We start from the raw sequence: 20,155 nt of genomic DNA, 5'->3' as shown, positions 1-20,155 counted from the left end.
GGGGATACCGTCCAGCACCACGGGTAAAACCGGGCACCCCCCAACGTACTTATCACGCCAATTATAAGGGCCTGGTGATCTTATGCCTGGGGGTCGGCCCTCTGCCCCAGGTTGGACCCGTTTAAATTACAGTACCTGGAAATGTGTCCGGGCTGGTTGCATCGACGGCAAATGGGCTGTCCATCCTCTGCGTAGCGGTCTGTGGGCCTCCCTCGGAACGACGGGATCCTCCTCTGTCGACGCCACGGGACATCCTCCGGACTTGAAGCCAGCTCGATGGGTCTTGACGGGTCCACTTGCAACGCCTGGACGGTCCTGGTCAGCGCCGCGACGCTCCTGGTCAGCTCCTGGACTTGGTGGTGCAGGCCTTTCGACGGGGCTTGGTTCAGGGCCTGTGCATCAGCCTCCACGGAGTCCATAGAGGAGGGCGCCGCCTCCTGGTGGTAGGTGATAGCAGGGCGCCGGGGGTTTATAGCGCCACTGGTTGCAGATTCACGGAGCACCCTTATGGCCCTGTCCTTAAATTGGGCAAAGGTCAGGTCGGGGTTCTGGAAGAACATGAGGCGCAGCTGGGCCCTGTGGGCGCTGGACAGCAGACCCTCTATGAATTGCTCTGTTAGCAGCTTATCGGTTTCCTGCACACTGCCAGGGTCAGTTTGTTGAATAGCCCTCAAGGCTTCCTGTAAATTTAAGGCATAGTCTCTGATGCTGTCCTGTGCCCGCTGCTTACATCCATAGAACCTCATTTTAATCTCAGCGGAGGTACGTGTATCAAAGGTACCCCGCAGCCGGGCCAGAATACCCTTCACAGTCCCTTTCTCCTCAATGGGCCATGATTTTACCTCCCTTTGGGCTGTGCCAGTTAACTGCCCTGTCAATATGCTGACCTTCTGTTCCTCTGTCAGGGGGTAAACTTGGGACAAACTATACAGTCTTTCCTTGAAGTCAGTTAGGGCATGGGGCTCCCCTGAGTACTTGGGCAGCCAGGCCGCTCCCGGGATGTAGGGTAAGGAAAAGGGCATCACCGCTGCTGCAGCTGCGTTGGTGGTAGTGGGCGCCTCTGTGTCCGACATCTTCCTCCCCCCTAGTTAAGTGTGGCCTACCTTCCGACGATCCTCTTCTGTAGGCCGCGGCTCCGCTGCTGCTCCTATGGACGAGGACCTGGCGTCGCGTCCTGATGACGTCAGCGTCGCTCTCTTCCTTCCAGGACCTTGCGCAGCGTCGGTGCGTGGGGCGGAGCTTCGGATCTCGCGCGGTTTTGACGTCCATGCCCCTCTTCTTCCCGCGCGGCGTCCTGAAGATGGCGTCCGATGGCGGGAAGACGGCAGAAGACGGCGGGAAACGGTCCAAGATGGCGTCTGATGGCGGGAATCGGCTCCGGATGGCGGGAAACGGTCCGAGATGGCGTCTGATGGCGGGAAACTTCTCCACAGGTAAGTTTACAACAGTCTTTTTCAGGCACGCAGTACCCGGTGGTTGCGGGCACGAAATCCTGCCGACTACGCCAAAGCTGACTCGCCCCCTGGGCCATGGGGCACTCGGATCCGGGCAATAGGGGGAACGATTGGAGTAGTAGTGGCAACCCGGTTCCGTGGCTCAGGGTGGTCAGGCCAGTTGTAGTCCGTTATGTGTTGTTTATGTCCGACTACGCCACCCGTGGATTTGCGGTTATTAGGAACCGCCGCTGCATGCAGACCGCTGGGGCTGATGAGATGTGCAGCTATGGTAGTGTGACTCCCCACGGGAAGAGTGCGGCCCCAGGGCAGTATAGTGGGTGGTGGGAGTGATGGTAGTGAGAGTCCCAGTGATGATATTGCTGGAGGAGCAAGGAGCACACAGACAACAGGTTGCAGTCCAAGGTCTTTACTAAACAGGTAAACTGACCCACAAACAGTCCCAGCTAGGAGGGGACCTGGATGTCTGAGAGCAACGGGAAAATTGGCCCTGGTCAGGGTGAGGGTGTAGGCCTACCGTGCTTTCTGCGCTCCTTCTGGCTATCTCCTCCTGATAGGGTAACAGCCCACGTTTCCGAGCTTTCCGTGCTTTCTCGCCTGTATGGCCTGCGACGTGGGTTCCTTTCTGCTCCCAGCCTTGTACGGCTTTACTGGTCTCTTCGGTTGTGGCAGGGCCTCCAGGCTTCTTACGCCAAGGAATGTACAGTCCCTTGCGGACTGGTTCTCTGCTGGGGGATGTGGAATCCTTCCAGCCTCAGACACCAAAGTCTGGTAAAGCTAAGTCTTTCTCTGCCAAGACAGGCTCTCTTCGCCTCTTGTCTCTGGCTTGTGGCTCTCTCCTACTGCCACACTTCCTCTTAGGTGCAATCAACTTTCTGTCCCTGCTCCACTCTGGGAGACGTCTCAAAGCTGAGACAGGCAATCCAGTTCTCTCTAACCCTGTCCCCAGTACCAGCTTTTATAGGGGCAGCCTGCTCCCCCTACTGGCCTGAGACAGGAGGCATTGCATGCTAATGTTCCCCTGACCAGAGAACCTCCCCCTTGCTCTCAGACACAGCTTTATTACACTTGTGGCATCCAGGTAGGGTGACACATTGCCCCTTAGATTCCTGCCAAGAGGCACATTTTTTATGTAGAAATGTCTATTGCTAATACTTAATGTGTGCACATACCCTAAAATGCTGCATTTTTTTTCCCCTGCAAAAAAATAAGCAGTGTCAGAAACTCATCATGGGAATTTGTCTTTACAGCTCGGTGTTTCATTGATTTAGTGGTTGAACCATTGGTACTTTCAATTCTCCAAAGTGTCTCTGGAGCCATTTTTCAATGCATAATTGCCAGGCCGTATGTTGCTTGTGTGGCCTAAATGTGCTACCATGGCCTGAAGTGTCTCTGGGCTTGTCTCCCATGGAAGGATTATAACAGTTATTGAAAAGAAGGGAGGCTATTTGGTCACTTATTTTTTTGAAATGTTAAATTTATTTTTGTACATTTTGAGTTGATTGGTTATTATTCTCACTTTAACGGATGAAAATAAACAATTGAGATGGGAAAACTTAGGTTTTTCCTTTAGCTGCATAATTATTCTGCTCACTAACAGTTTCCCAATAATTCTTCACACATACAATTAGTTGCAGAAATATTTGGACATTGACCGAATCTTCATGATTTCAGCTCTGCATGACACTATTTTTGATTTTAAAATGAAACAACTGAGATGCAATTGAACTGTAGACGTTCAGGTCTAATAAATATCCAGTGTAACATTTAGGAATCCCAACCGTTTTTCTACAAAGCCTCCTCATTTCAGGGTCTCAAAATTAATTGTACAAATTTACCATGAATAAAATGTTTATTTTTAATACTTTAGTAGAGAATCCTTTACAGGCAATGACTGCCTGAAGTCTGAAAGCCATGGACGTCCCCAAACACTGGGTTTCCTCCTTTGTGAGGCTTTGCCAGGTCTTTACTGCAGCTGACTTCAGTTGTTGCTTGTTTGTGGGTCTTTCTGCCTTAAGTTCAGTTTTAAAGCGCACCTGTCAGCAGGATTGTGCTTAGTAAGCCACATAAAGTTCCAGGTGGGCGCCGTTACACTGAGTAAAATGATACCTTTGTTGATGAAATCAGTCCAGTGGTTATTTTATAATATTTATTTATTCGGTCGTCCATGACAGCACCACGTGAGAGAGAGGATCCGCCCATCAACGACAGGAAACCTACAGGTTAAAAAGGGCGGCCCTCTCTTTCCGCCTCAGTTTAGGTTTCCTGTCCATGATGGGGGACCTTGCAGGCTTACCTGCAGAAGATGGACTCCTGTCCCAGAGAGGGCCACAGCAGGTGGTTGGAGCCGGTCCGTCCCGGTCCTCTGGAGACGCCACAGCAGGGCCTCCATGAGCGTTGCGGCAGGCGCGACATCGCCTCACGGGAGGTAGATGTCCGCCAGGTGTGGGGCCGCTAGCGGGCTTCCTCCCCCCCCCCCTTGCTACCGCTTGCAGGAGATCCAGGTCGCGCCGGCGGCGCACGTGACGGGCGCGACCTTCTGACGCGACTTCCGGTGCGCCGGGCAGGAAGCCCTGTGACGTCACCGGAAGGGGCGGGGCTCGTTTGAATTTTTTGGCGCAAGCAGCTGAACGCCGGGGGATTTAGGACCTGGCGGCGAGTAGCCCACCTGGATCCCACCTGGACCTGGGGAGGAAGACCAAGGAGCAGGTAACGCCCTCCTGGGTAAAAAAAAAAAAAAAAAAGGAAACACACACCCACACATGGTACCGGTATGGCCACTATATAAAGGGTCTGGTAACATACAGAGGTGCTTCCCAGCCCATTCTTACATTGTAAGCTATGGAAGATTCACAGGAGCTGTCACCTAGGCAACAACATCTGCTGCAGGAGCAGCCCTCTGGGGAGCCCTCACAACTAGTGGCGCAGCGTCATTCCCGGCTAGGGTCTGGTCGTGCAACTAGAAGAGCTACCACTAAGAGCAGGAAGGACGGTCCGGTGCGGCGTGATTCCTCGCCATGCATGCTGGATTCTTCTGCTTCTACGGTACCAAAGGTTCTGTGGGGTGAGTGGAATCTTCATGAAAGTTCTACTAATGTTTCCTCCTTTTTTCTATCTATGACTTTCTTTTAGAGCAAGAAATGTTCCTCGAAGTCCAAGCACAGAGAGTGTGCCTTATGCAGCTGTCCACTCCCTGATTCTTATAGCAAAAGGTTGTGTCAGCTTTGTATCAGCAAAATGATATCGGAGGAGACGCCAGATTTTTCCCTAGGCCTAAGAACTTTAATAAGGGAAGAAATAGGCAAAGCATTGCAAGGTTCAGAGTCTGGGCATATTCCTCAATAAACCCAGCCGGGTTCAGACTCTGAGCTATCGGTCGCTTCCTCCTCCGCCTTCTCTTCCTCTGATAGTGAGCCAGACAGACAGTGCTTCCCCCTGAAGGAGGTCGATGCCCTAGTAAAAGCCGTCCGATCTACCATGGGGATAGTGGACTCGAGGGTAGAGAAGTCAGCTGAGGATGTTATGTTTGGTGGTCTGGGGCTAAAGAAGAGAAGGGTCTTTCCAGTAAATTCAAGGGTGAAAGACCTCATTGATAAGGAGTGGAGAAAGCCTGACAAGAAGGGTAATGTTCCTCCATCCTTTAAAAGGAAATATCCGTTTGAGGATGCTATGTGTTCCTCCTGGTTAAAAGCACCCAAGCTGGATGTTGCTGTTACTAAAGCAGCGAAAAGAACTTCCCTCCCGTTCAATGATATGGGTGCATTGAGAGACCCCCTAGACAGACGGGCTGATACTTTCCTGAAAGGGGCATGGGAGACAGCTGCGGGAGCACTGAGACCAACAGTAGCAGCTACCTGTACGTCCAGAGCCCTGATGGTGTGGCTTGAACAGCTAGACAGTCAGTTGAAGGATGGGACTTCTAGGAAAGACATTATTTCTTCCCTTCCACTGGTTCAGGGGGCGGCAGCTTTTCTTGCTGATGCATATGTGGACTCGGTGAGGTTGGCAGCAAAGTCAGCAGCACTGTCAAATGCGGCTCGGCGAGCCTTGTGGATTAAAAGCTGGCCAGGGGATTTACAGACTAAGTCCAGACTGTGTACAATCCCGTGTGAAGGGGAATACCTCTTTGGTCAGACCATGGACGACTTATTGGAGAAAGCGGGGGACCCTAAGAAGGGGTTTCCATCAGTTCCTCTACCCTCCTTTAAGAGATCGTTCCGGAAGAGGAAATTTTTCCGGAAGAGATATTTCAGGGAGCAAGACAAGTCTGATGAAAGAGGTCGAAAAGGTAGAGGTCTACTCTTTGGTCCGTCTCCAAAAATTGAGCAGAAGCCAGGGGATACACAATCAGCCCAGGTGGGAGGGAGATTGTCATTTTTTGTCCCAGCTTGGGAACAGATTTCTCATAGTAATTGGATTTTGAGCCTGATTAAGTATGGTCTTAATTTTCAATTTAAAGCATTGCCTCACAAAAGGTTCATGGTTGTTCCCTCCAGTTCTTCCCCAGAACGCCAGGCTGCCCTTGTTTCGGAAGTACAAACCCTAATAAGAAAGCACGTCCTGATTGAGGTTCCGGAAGCTGAAAAGGGTCTTGGTTTCTACTCCCCGCTCTTCTTGATTCCGAAACCGGATGGAAGTTTCAGGACAATTATAAATCTGAAATCCCTGAATAATTTCCTTAAAATACACACCTTTAAAATGGAGTCTTTAAAATCCGTAATAAAGTTACTTTTTCCCCACTGCTATATGGTAGTGCTCGATCTCAAAGATGCGTATTACCATATCCCAATTCATAGTGATTACCAGAAATACTTGAGGCTGGCCATTGAAATAGACGGGGTGGTTAAACACTTCCAATACACTGCACTCCCCTTCGGTTTAGCTATAGCCCCACGGGTTTTTACTAAAGTAATGGCGGAAGTTATGGCCCATATAAGAGAAAGGGACATTCTAATTATCCCTTACCTGGATGATCTCCTGATAGTGGGGAATTCGTTGGTTCAATGCGAGACCCACCTGCAGGAGACCATGTCGGTCTTAAAGAGTTTGGGGTGGTTTCTAAATTTAGAAAAATCTAGACTATCTCCACTCAAGGTACAACAATATCTGGGGGTCATATTAGATTCCAGGAAACAGCTATGTTGTCTTCCAGAAGAGAAAATTGATAGAATCCGGGAGTTGGTAGAACAATGTATATGTAAACCTTCTATGTCACTCCGTAAGGCCATGTCACTATTGGGAACCTTCACCTCCACTTTTCCTGCGGTTCGTTGGTCACAATTGCATTCAAGAGCCTTTCAGTGGGATGTGTTGTACAATAACGCAGCTTTAGAGGGGCATCTAGACCGTAAGTTTACGCTAGGTCCTCGTGCCATATGGTCCCTTCGTTGGTGGTTACGACAAGACAATCTTGCTAAAGGGGTTCCCTGGGAATGTAGTCCAACTGCAGTCTTGTCCACTGATGCAAGTGCTACAGGTTGGGGAGCTCACTTTCAAGGGAAATTAGTGCAGGGAACCTGATCAAGCAGTGAGCAACAGTTGTCATCAAATGTTAAGGAGCTTCTGGCGGTGCAGCATGCGTTCAACGAGTTCCTTATACATTTTCAGGACCAGCATGTCCGTGTACTCTCGGACAATCAAGTCACGGTAGCTTACATAAACCACCAAGGGGGAACCCGCTCAAGAAACTTGATGAGGGTAGCGAACGCACTTCTGCTGAAAGCCGAAGATCACTGTCTCTCTCTTTCGGCTACTCATCTAAAAGGCAAGGAAAACATCACAGCGGATTTCCTCAGCCGTACTTCTGTAAAAGAAGGAGAGTGGTCCCTAAATACACAAATATTCTCCAGAATCGTAGAGATGTGGGGCCTTCCGTCTGTGGACTTATTCGCAACAAGAGCCAATCGGAAAGTGGAAAATTTTTGTTCCTTAGACCCCAGAGAAGGACCCCTGGCAGTGGACGCCTTTATGGTTCCCTGGAGGTTTCCTCTGGCATATGCCTTCCTTCCCATGATCCTGCTCCCAGCGGTGATAAAAAAGATCAGAGCAGACCGGGCCAGAGTGATACTCGTATGTCCCTTTTGGCCCAAAAGACCGTGGTTCCCTTGTCTCCGGAAGATGTCCATATCAGATCCCTGGGTTCTTCCGGAGATTCCGGACCTCCTCACTCAAGGGCCACTTTCCCATCCTCCAACCCCGAGTCTACATTTGACGGCGTGGAATTTGAGAGGGTGTTATTGACCAACAAAGGATTCCCCGCAAATGTAGTGAATACTCTCCTGGCTAGCAGAAAACCTGTTACCACCCGTATTTATGCCAGGACCTGGAGGAAGTTTCTGTCCTTTGCAGAAGTTAAGGTGGAGGAGGGGCCCCCTATTGGGAAAATTCTGGAATTTCTGCAGCGAGGCTTAGAATTAGGTCTCACTACCAGTACCTTGCAAGTACAGGTGTCGGCGTTGGGAGCTTTATTTTCTTCCAATATTGCAGATAACTATTGGATAGGCCGTTTTATAAAAGCTTCCTTTAGGTGTAGACCCATTACCAAAGCAAAGATGTCTCCCTGGGATTTGAATTATGTCTTAGATGCCTTGACCAGTCCTCCTTTTGAGCCACTAGATTTAGTCTCCCCCAAAATTATTTTCCTAAAGACGGTCCTGTTAGTAGCCCTAACTTCAGCCAGGAGAGTCAGTGACCTACAGGCCCTTTCAATATGCCCTCCATTCACGCAAATTCTGGACGATAGGATTATATTAAAACCTGATCCAGCCTTTCTTCCTAAAGTGGCCACTCGATTCCATAGAACCCAGGAAATAGTTCTCCCAACTTTTTGCTTTCCGCCCAAAAATCAAAAAGAGGAGAGACTTCACACTTTAGACGTTAGGAGGTGCGTACTAAGGTACTTAGAAGTATCACATGGCTTTAGAAAGGATAAGTCCCTATTTATTTGCTATCAGGGGGCTAGGAAGGGTTGTAAGGCCTCAAAGGCTACAATCGCTAGATGGATCAAGGAGGCCATTTCCCTCGCATACTCCTCAGGGGATAAAGAGATACCGGAGGGATTGAGGGCGCATTCTACCAGAGCGGTGTCAACCTCCTGGGCGGAGAAGACAGGGCTTTCCATTGAGGAGATTTGTAAGGCTGCCACTTGGTCTTCTCCCTCTACTTTCTATAGGCACTATAGATTGGATCTGGGTGGCTCTGCAGATCTCACTTTCGGGAGAAGGGTGCTTCAAGCTGTGGTCCCTCCCTAATTTCCTTCGTCTCTGTAATTCTCTCACGTGGTGCTGTCATGGACGACCGAATAAAGCCTTAGTTACTTACTGGTAACGGGATTTTTCGGAGCCCATGACAGCACCCGTATATTCCCTCCCTTCACTGGTGTTGTGCACTCCTGTAGATTTGATTTCTTTTTGTGCACCCTTGTGGGAAATTGATGAAAAGTAATGTACTTAATGTGATTATGTTTTGTTATAACTAACCTTGGCGGTACTCTCATGCTCTGTTAACTAAACTGAGGCGGAAAGAGAGGGCCGCCCTTTTTAACCTGTAGGTTTCCTGTCCTTGATGGGCGGATCCTCTCTCTCACGTGGTGCTGTCATGGGCTCCGAAAAATCCCGTTACCGGTAAGTAACTAAGGCTTTTCATTTCTGACATAATGAGATGCTAGTGCTTCAGGGCGGCCTTTGGGGGAGGCGCTTTAACTGGTGCTCTGCTTATGTATTCATATTTCTGCTTTCTGACAGGCCACTGTGCTTTCAGTGACATGCCTACTATTTTAAATACTGTCTGTGTAATTTGTGTGCCCTACATGAAATTTACATACACCAAAATCGCCCCTGCAGTAACCCCTCTCGCTTGCCGATAGATGCTGCTGCGCAAGCGCCGCTAGCGGTGCCATTTTGCTGGAGGAAAAATAAATTTGCCTGCAGCATCATGGCCACCCGCCGCTTGCGCAGTGGCATTTCTGTGCTGTTTCTTGTTACTTTTGTTATTTATAGTGCCCTGTCTTTATTACATATCGTCCTCTCTTGTTAGATATAAATTGAAATGACTGCTGATGGAGCATGGGAAAGCTTCTTTTGGGAGCAGCCTTCAGCAGTCCTGAGCTGCCTGACCAATGTTAACATCGGCCATTACATCAACCTCCCCTTCCCCCTGTACTGAGGGGGTTTTATTGGGGAATGGCTGCACTGGCCCACTCAGGCAGCATTCACACTGCAGCTACTGCTTGTGAATGGGCCAATGCAGTGGTTTTCCAATACAGGGGGTGTAGGTAGCTGCAGGGGGAATTGGTGTGCCATGAGAAGATTGGTCAGGCAGTTCATTTCTCAGGATGAAGCAGAGTTGTCGGGTGTACTGAACTTGTGCCACAATGGTGATACTAAATCCATTAAGTTCATTGGGATTGATCACATACGGAAACCACAGAGAGGAGGGAATTGGGACAGGCTGAGTCTGCAGGCAGAGACTAGGTGGATTTTCTACCTGGACACAGTGTCTCCACTGGTCATGAATGAGCAGTGCACATATAATTGCTTTATCTAGTCCCTTATATTAAATCTTAGTTTCCTCTCATGTATTCATATTTTGTCTTCACATATGTGTTTATATACACACTCCTATCAGTACTGTTATCTTTTTGTATTATTATACACTGTCTAATATAAAACTTTAGTGATTAATTTCACTTTAATCCTGTAGTAGCTCCCGCCAGAGGTAACCCTTCTATTCTTGATATATTTTCATCACTCATACAGTGTCCACCTTTTGCAAATACTTTACCGTAGTGAATGGAGTATATACTACTGCACTCGCAGACGTCAAAAATTAGTGTCTGAAATCTAGAACACCAGGGTAAACATATGTCAGGAGTAATTTGGCTAATGCCATAATAGACCTGCCTGCAATAGTGTCAATAATAAAATGGGAAGAATAAAAAATCAAAAATCCCTGCACCTGCAATCCCCTATTGTGCTGCTCTAGGGATCACAGAGACAACTGATAAAATCATCCAATGAGACACTACATATGGACCAATGCAGAGGTTATCACAATGGTTAAAGTACCTGTGTAGTTTGCTTTGTCCTCCAATATTGTGCTGGGTCCTGGAATACCCGTATAATGCCTGGTGGTGAAAAAGTCTGTAATGGGAACGTCCTCCCAAAGATGCCCCTTGCCGTGAATCTTCAGCTGGCGCTCGACCTACAGCGTGCCCCGGCCGGAAGCTACGCCGCTAGCTGATGCCGCACACGTGTGTGTGTGTGTGTGTGTGTGTGTGTGTGTGTGTGTGTGTGGGGGGGCGGGAGTAGTTAGGGTGACGTAACTGTTCAGAGAGCCTTAGACCGGCCACAAAATCCAACGCGTATCGAAGGAATCACTGTCCTTCTCCCTGATTTCTTTGCCTGTGTGGATTGGATTGATTGTTACCGACATCTAGTGAGAATTTCATGTCCATAGTACCTTTAGAAATACAGTACAGACCAAAAGTTTGGACACACCTTCTCATTTAAAGATTTTGCTGTATTTTCATGACTATGAAAATTGTACATTCACACTGAAGGCATCAAAACTATGAATTACCACATGTGGAATTATATACTTAACAAAAAAGTGTGAAACAACTGAAAATATGTCTTATATTCTAGGTTCTTCAAAGTAGCCACCTTTTGCTTTGATGACTGCTTTGCACACTCTTGCATTCTCTTGATGAGCTTCAAGAGGTAGTCACCGGAAATGGTTTTCCAACAATCTTGAAGGAGTTCCCAGAGATGCTTAGCACTTGTTGGCTCAGGATTTTTTTTAAAACTTTTTCTATTGCTTTAAATCTGAAGTTATTTAGATCTCCATGGTGGACATTTGCAAAGTGTTTTGAAACTGCCTATTTGTTTAGGCTGTTATGATTACATGCATCCGACATATGACGACGGATGCGTATTTTTAAAGGTCCTGTGGTACAGCCTACATACTGTAGCTTACAAGCAATACATTCTGCAAGGTATATAACCCCTTCTGAATTGCAGTTTAAGAAGGTGCTGATTTTGTATATTTTTTTGGTGATTTCAGACTGAAAGGAAACACTTTTGTGTGCGTATTTGCAAGAGATGCACCTACTATGGCCACAATTATAAAACCCTTTTAAAGTGAGCCAGGTTTCTGATGAAAAATGAGAATTTTTTGTACAAAAAAGGCTGGAGAAACCAGTGAACCTATAGTGGGAGCTTTTTTAGCTATATATTTTATGGAGCAATTGTCCATGATTTTCACTAGAGTGGGGTCCTGATTTAGCATGGGTATATATTTTTTTATGATATTGACAATACTGTTAAACTGTGGGCTAAATTGTGTAGTAAACACAACCGTATTTTTCGTATTTTTAAATCTGCTTGGTTCTTTTTTGGATCGATTTTTCAATAAATCCTTTCTGTCTATATTAGCTACTATTTTTTCTGCTCTGTTTAGAATGCCTTTAGAGCATCCTCTTAAAGCTAGTCTGTTTTTAGTGCTGGAGGCTGCCTCTTGATAGCTCTTTTCTGTTGAGGAGTTCCTCTTTAACCTGATCATTTCTCCCACTGGGATATTTTTAATATTGTGGGGAGGATGGCAAGAGCTTGCTTGCAGGATGCTATTACCTGCCGTTTTTTTCCGAAATGGTGAGATCAAAACTCGCTTCATATCATCATTACCTTCAAGTGTTACATCTAAAAAGTTAATAGATTTTTTGTCAGTGTAAGATGTAAATTTAAGATTATAATTGTTTTTATTGATATATTTGACAAAATCTGTGATAAGATGGGGAGAGCCTGTCCAAACAAGAAGTAAATCATCTAAATATCGCCCATACCAAGCAATATATTTCAAAAACGGGTTTGAATCTGAAAAAACATCTGTCTCCTCCCAGGTGGCCATGACAATATTAGCCAATGATGGGGAGAATTTTCCCCCCATGCTGACTCCCCGTTTTTGCAGATAATAGCGACCATCAAAGGTGAAAAAATTATTATTCAACAAAAATCCTACTGCTGAAATAAGGAAATTTTGTATATTGGTTTCATAAGAGCTATGTTGTTCAAGGAACTTATCTAGACAGCGAATGGCAATATTGTGCGGTATAGAGGGGTATAACCCCTCTACATCGCATGTAAGCCATTGAAAATCCCTGTTCCACTCAAATCCATCAAAAGTATTGGCGATAGTTTTAGTATCTCTAATATATCCTGGTATATCAACAACCAAAGGTTGTAAGTAATGATCCACCCATTCTCCAAGTCTCTCACCAAGAGAGCCAATTCCTGTGCTGATGGGTCTAAGCGGAGGGGGAAAGACATCTTTATGTATTTTAGGAAGTGAGTGGAGAATGGGAACAATAGGATGTTCTATAGCAAGATATTCAAAGATTTTTTTATCCAGTGCTCCCAAACTTAGGCCTTCATTCAATAAAGAAAAATATTTTTTTGGAATAATACTAGTTGGATTAGTTGGCAAATTTTGGTAAATGGTGTTATCATTGAGCATATTTAAATTAAGTTTTTTATAAAGACCTGCTTTTATTGAGTGTGTCTTGATAATTGCCAATAATTTACATCTATTGTCTATTCCATTTGCACAACTGCATGTGAAATTGATTGTCAATCATTGTTGCTTCCTAAGTGGACAGTTTGATTTCACAGAAGTTTGATTTACTTGGAGTTATATTCTGTTGTTTAAGTGTTCCCTTTATTTTTTTGAGCAGTGTGTGTGTGTGTGTGTGTATATATATATATATATATATATATATATATATATATATATATATATATATATATATATATATATATGTATATGTAATTTTTGACAATTTTTTTCATGTCATGTTCTTTATTAACAAACAAAATTAATAATCTTGCAATTTTCACACTGGCCATTGGGGCTATTTTAGACTCATACATCCTGTCCTTCTAATGCCGTTTTCTTAATATCAAAGGTAGGGTTACAATGATTGATAGCACCTCGGTACACAGCTGTTAACACAGGATCTATGAATCACAAAAGGTGATGTCACAGCTGGCCGTGATGTCACAGCTGACCCTGCAGCCCCTGAATTCATAAGAATTTGTGCACACGCTCATTAGATGCTTCAATACAAAATAAAGTGTCAAAGTCTGTTCATTGCAGCAAACGCACATGTGCATTTCCTGAAAAAAACAGAATGTTTGAGTTGATAAAGACCCAGCAGCCAGTGTAGAAATTCCTGGAGCATTTGTTTCTTGCCTTCCTTTTATATTTTTTACTACTGAAGTAGTTGGGCAAAGTGTCTTAAACCCGTTGACGATCTAGTCCCATGATTAAGAGAGAAATTTCAAAGAGCTATTTGTATCTTACGGTATTTTCTCTTTCCCCATGACTGCACCACGGAGAGAGGGGATCCGCCCTTCAAGGACAGGAAACCTACAGATAAACAGGGCGGCACCTCTCTCCCGCATCAGTTGGTTTCCTGTCCTTGACGGGGACCTACAGATAGAAGAAAGAAAGAAATGGAAAAGAAAGGAAGATAGAAGAAAGATGGACTTAACAGGCCCGGCCGGACCACTTCAGGCAGCGGGGGTTCCCTGCCTCGGCTGGTGCGGTGTCCTGTAGCGCCACCGCTGGGGTCAGTGGGCCTCTAGGGTGGCAGGGAGATGCAGCGCAGGGAAAGACTGAACCGCCGCGGTCCCCAAGTGGTGTCGGGGCCCAGGTCGGTAAGTATGGCGGGGCTTCTGGGGCTCAGGTTAGTGAGTATGCCTGAGCTCCGGGGCCCAGGTCGGATGCTTGCCTGGGCTTCCGGGGGAGCGCACTGAACGCCTTCCTGGAGCTGGGATTCGGCGTGTCTGGGCGCGCGAGCTCGCTGGTCGCTCCCCTCTGATGTGGTCTGGGCGCGCGAGCGCACCGGAAGTGCCGCGGGTCCCTCTGGGAGCGGCGCGTTTGAACGTGCGCGCGGGAAACCAAGGGACGGCTTACACAGGAAGGGGAGGCTGTCACCCATGCTAGAGGTGCACAGCGGTGGTCAAGCCAGGGGGGTGCGCACCTCATGACACAGAGGTGGACAGGCCAGATGGGGGGGCGGACCCCTATAGAGGTTAAATTGCCAGGGAAGCACAGGGGAAGTGCTTTCTGGCACTCTTCAGCTATGAGCGAGCTGGAGCTACAGGAGGTGCAGTCCCTGCACCCCTACTCACCACCACCTCAGAAGCTTACAAAAGGACCCTCCAGTGACCCTTCACGCCAACACAGCCAAGGTGACGGTGGAAGCGGGCGGTCTGGCAGGTCTTCACAACGTGGCAAGGACTCCAGCGTGGCGTCAACCTTGAAGAAAGACCCAGCTACTGGAACGGGTTCCTCTTCAAATCCGGTATTCCCTCTTACAACAGGTCGGTAAGTGATCTTCGTGAAAGCTCACTTGTAACTTGGGGCCCCCCTCTCTTTTCTTCTCTCTCAGGGAAGGAAGAGTACGGGCAAGTCCAAGCACAGGACCTGCGTGCTTTGCGCAGAGGATCTGCCCACCACGTGGCAAAAAAGACTGTGCAACTCGTGTATTGAACAGACAATCTGTGAGGAGACCCCTAAATTCGCTTCAAAGCTTAGATCCCTGATTAAGTCTCAGGTTGAGGATACCTTTAAGTCCCTGCAGAAGGGGGGGGAAGAAAGGAGAAAAAAACAGACACCTATCCCCTGTATCAGAATCTAGTAGTTCAGACGGGGAGGGGGTAGTCTCCGATTCATCCTGCTTATCATCATCTTCATCATCTTCCGGAGATGGGGGTCGTAGTTGTTTCCCTATAGAGGGTACAGATAGTTTGATTAAAGCAGTTAGGTCCACTATGGGGTTCGTAGATCCTCGCCCTAAAAAACAGTCCAGGATATGATGTTTAGTGGCCTGGAGCAAAAGAAAAGGAGATCTTTCCCTCTTAATGATAAGGTTCACTCCCTGATTAAGAGGGAATGGAAAAAAATGGAAAGGAAAGGGTTGTTGTCGCCTAAAAGAAAATACCCCTTCGAAGACCCAGTATGTTCCTTCTGGGGGAAGGCACCTAAGTTAGACGTAGCAATAGCCAAAGCCTCTAAAAAATTTTCCCTGCCATTCGAAGACATGGGGGTGCTGAAAGACCCAATGGACAAAAAAGCAGACTCCTTCCTGAAAGGAGCTTGGGAGGCGGCAGGAGGGGGGTTGAAACCCGCAGTGGCAGCCACATGCACAGCCAGATCTCTAATGATCTGGCTAGATCAGCTAGAAGCGCAACTGAAAAACAAAACGTCACGGGATAACATAATAGGCTCCATCCCAGTAATGAAGGGCGCAGCAGCTTTTCTGGCTGATGCTTCAGCCGATTCCGTCATGCTGGCAGCCAGGGCTGGGAGTTTTTCTAACGCAGCTAGGCGGGCCCTCTGGCTCAAATGCTGGCCGGGCGACCTCCAAACAAAATCTAGGCTGTGCTCCATTCCTTGTGAGGGGGAGTTCCTATTCGGATCTATCCTGGACGATATCCTTGACAAAGCCTGGGATAACAAGAAACGCTTCCCGGTCCTCTCCGGTACTTCATTCAGGAAGTCCTTTCAGAGCAGGAAATTTATGCGTAGGAAACCCCCCAAAGACCAGGAAAGGTGGGAGGATAGGAGACAAAAAAAAGCCTAAGGATTTATGTTTAACAGGCCCCCCAGTGATAACAGGAAACCCACCCAATGAGAGGCAGCCCCAGGTGGGGGGGGGGGACTTCTCCATTTCCTACCAGCCTGGGAGAAAATATCAAACAGTTTTTGGATTTTAGACCTGATAAAATCAGGACTAAGATTCCAGTTCCACTCCATTCCCTATCCAAATTTCGTCATAACCCCTGTGAGGTCTTCAGGGGTAGAACAACTAGCTCTAGAACAGGAGGTTCTAGGCCTAATAGGGAAAGCAGTCCTTCAGGAAGCCCCCGCTCAGGAGGAAGGCGAAGGATTCTACTCCCCTCTGTTCCTCGGGAAAAAAACAGACGGGACGTTCAGGACTATCGTGAACCTAAAAAAATTGAACAAATTTCTAAAGGTACAATCGTTCAAGATGGAATCAATAAAAACGTCAGTGAAATTGTTGTTCCCAGACTGTTTTATGGCTGTCCTGGATCTGAAGGACGCCTATTATCACGTCCCCATACACAGAGACTACCGGAAATTCCTGAGAGTAGCGATTCCGCTGAAAGGCATAATCAAACACTACCAATATACGGCTCTTCCCTTCGGGTTAGCGATAGCCCCAAGGGTCTTCACAAAAATAGTGGCAGAGGTAATGGCCCAGCTGAGGGAGCAAAACATCCTAATAATCCCGTACCTGGACGATCTGCTAATAATAGGCAACTCGTTCAACCATTGCAAGGACCATCTAGCAAGAGTCATGGGTTCCTTGACGAATTTAGGCTGGCTTCTGAATCTAAAAAAGTCCAGGTTGGAGCCGGATCAAGTGCAAGAGTATTTAGGTATCCTATTAGATTTGAGGAATCAGGAATGCCGTCTCCCGGCAGGGAAAAGCCAGAGTATGATGGCCCGAGTATTCCATGTAAAGAACCATCCCTATATGACACTGCGGGGAGCAATGTCCCATCTAGGTTCCATGACTGCCTGCATCCTGGGGGTCCGCTGGGCTCAGTTGCACACCAGGGACTTACAATGGGAAATCTTGGGGGCAGAAAGGTCACTAAAAGGGCACTTAGAAGGTCGGCTAACTTTATCATCAAAAACCTTGCTTTCCCTAACATGGTGGACAGAAGGGGACAATTTAGCCAGAGGCGTTCCATGGACAATATCAGTGCCACAGGTCCTAACGACAGATGCAAGCCCCAGGGAGTGGGGGGCTCATCTAAACGACCAGATAGCTCAGAGAGACTGGTCAGAGGATTCGGAAGGGGTATCTTCCAACATGAGGTAACTTCTGGCAGTAAAATTTGCCCTCTTAAAATTCTTAAACACTCTACGGGGACACCATGAAAGGGTTTTTTCAGCCAACAAGGTAGTGGTAGCATACTAAAATCGCCAGGCGGGGACTCGGTCCCATTCTCTTCTACAAGTGTCAAAATCCATCCTCCAGGTAGCAGAGAACAATCTAGAGTCCCTATCTGCACTCCACATAAAAGGGGCAGAAAATATCACGGCAGACTTCCTGAGCAGGACCCAGCTGAGACAGGGCGAGTGGGAGCTGAATCAGCTGGTGTTCAACCAAATCACAAAGACTTTAGGGAACCCCTTTATAGACCTATTCGCCAACTGGCAAAACAAAAAAGTGGACATATTCTGTTCAATCAACCCCAAGGGGAACCCAGCGGCATTAGATGTCTTCTCAATTCCATGGAACCACCAGCTAGCTTATGCCTTTCCTCCGATTGCTCTTATTCCGGCGGTTCTGAGGAAAGTCAGGGAAGACCAGGCAAACATAATTCTGATTGCCCCCTTCTGGCCAAAGAGGCCTTGGTTTTCCTGGCTGAGGATAATGTCCAGAGGATAATGTCCACCTCCGACCCCTGGTTCCTTCCGGAAATTCCGGATCTCCTCTCTCAGGGACCGGTCCTTCACCCTCAGGTAGCAAACCTGCACTTGACAGCCTGGATTTTGAGAGGGCGCTCTTAAGAGATAGAGGGTTTTCCCCCAATTTAATCTCCACCCTACTGCAGAGTAGGAAACTCGTAACCACCAGACTCTACGGTAAAACCTGGAAAAAATTCCTCTCATTCACGGGTTCGAAAGTATTAGGGGAGGCCCCCATTACTGCCATCTTAGAGTTCCTTCAGAAAGGGTTGGAGCGGGGGTTGGCCACAAGCACTCTAAAGGTTCAGGTTGCGGCACTGGGAGCCCTATATAACTGCGACCTGGCCAGGGATAGGTGGATCTCCAGATTCATCAAGGCATCTCACAAGTCCAGGCCCATCCCCTCCCAGAATACTCCTCCTTGGGACTTAAATTTAGTTTTTTCAGCCCTGACCAAACGTCCCTTTGAACCTCTAGCGAATGCACCTCTTAAAATTCTATTTCTTGAGACATATCTTCTAGTAGCCCTCACATCGGCACGTAGGGTTAGCGACATACAAGCCTTATCAGCAGGGCCCCCCTTTACGCAAATTCTTGAGGACGGTGACACTTAGGCTGACCCAGCATACCTTCCTAAGGTGGGATCACTCTTCCACAGGTCGCAGGAGGTCACCCTCCCTTTTGCTCAAACCCAAAAAACTAGGGGGAAGAAGTCCTACACACCTTGGATGTCAGAAGGTGCATTATCCAGTACTTAGAGGCCACACGGGAGTGTAGGAAGGACAGGTCTCTCTTTGTGTGCTTCCAAGAGCACTCTGGCAAGGTGGATAAGGGACGCCATCTCCCTGGCATACTCCTCAAGCGGGGAAACCGCCCCAGAGGATTTAAAAGCTCACTCGACTAGGGCAGTGGCAGCCTCCTGAGCGGAGAAGCTGGGGCTTCAATCGAGCAGATATGTAGAGCTCCAACCTGGTCTTCCCCTTCTACATTCTTTAAGCACTACCGGCTGGATCTAACCTCTTCTTCGGACCTTACCTTTGGCAGAAGGGTTCTGGATTTGGTGGTCCCTCCCTAATCTTCACTTCTCTGCAAATCTCTCCGTGGTGCCGTCATGGGGAAAGAGAAAGATGTAGTTACTTACCGGTAACGGGATTTCTCGGAACCCATGACGGCACCCTTATATTCCCTCCCTTCACACATGGGTGTGCACATTTATTTTTTACCTATGTTTAGTCACACGGTGTGTCTGGCAAGCTCCTTTTAAAAATGTTAAAATTTGTGTTACTAACCTGGGGGTCCTCTCTGTGCTCTGTAAACAACTGATGCGGGAGAGAGGTGCCGCCCTTTTTATCTGTAGGTTTCCTGTCCTTGAAGGGCGGATCCCCTCTCTCCGTGGTGCCGTCATGGGTTCTGAGAAATCCCGTTACCGGTAAGTAACTAAGTCTTTTTTTTTTTTTAAATTGCCGCCGGTTCGAAAAGTCTAGTGAGTCCCACCATAATCTAGTACTGTGATTGAAAGGGAATTGTGGAAGATATATTTTGTTTTTAAGGCTTCTGGCTGTCCAATATACTTTCCTTCATCGGCATTAATAATGTACACTGGCTAAGAGATAAAAACCACCCTCCAAAGGTAGCCCTTGCTTTCATCTAAAATAAAGATGCATGTGCTTATAGATCTTTTCAAGTTGGAGTTCAAACTTACAAGATCATTCTTGAGAACTCAATCAAAAATGATCGCTTCACTGTTAGGGAAAACAAATGCCAATGTCAGCACTTGCTCGTGCCGCCCCGGTGGCCTAATGGATAAGGCACTGGCCTCCTAAGCCAGGGATTGTGGGTTCGAGTCCCATCCGGGGTGCTTGTTGAGCTCCATTTCCAGCAACACCTTGTGGAATGTTTAGGGTGAATATGAAAACTATTTGACTGTCATACTGTCTTCTTTGCCTGTAAATTAGTTCTTGCAAACCTCTGTCCTTTTCGAAAGATCATTTCCATGTACTGAGAGAGTGTTAACATGCAACAGAGTAGTATCTACTTTGTAGGGAGGAAAAATATAGCATTTTGTTAAAACTAGAGATGAGCGGTGTTCGACTCGAACTGTTCGCCAATCTTAAATTCGAGCTGTTTTGGGCGGTGTTCGAGCCGTTCGACGAACCCGAACGATTTGCAAAAAATCCGGCTGTTCGAGGTTATGT

At 47.3% G+C, this 20,155-nt stretch overlaps 1 non-coding gene across 1 annotated transcript; it reads left to right on the top strand.

The window, feature by feature from the left end:
* The first annotated feature begins 19,745 nt into the window (after window positions 1-19,745).
* Window positions 19,746-19,818, top strand: TRNAR-CCU (transfer RNA arginine (anticodon CCU)). The gene has a single exon. It is a non-coding gene; the product is annotated as a tRNA-Arg (tRNA).
* The last annotated feature ends 337 nt before the right edge of the window (window positions 19,819-20,155 follow it).

This window comes from Phyllobates terribilis, unplaced genomic scaffold (genome assembly GCF_046119375.1).
Source record: "Phyllobates terribilis strain yellow unplaced genomic scaffold, ASM4611937v1 Scaffold_11__3_contigs__length_659146591, whole genome shotgun sequence".
Taxonomy (NCBI): Eukaryota; Metazoa; Chordata; class Amphibia; order Anura; family Dendrobatidae; genus Phyllobates; species Phyllobates terribilis.
The sequence above is the reverse complement of the archived record's forward strand: the minus strand, read 5'-3'. Positions and strand labels throughout refer to the sequence as shown.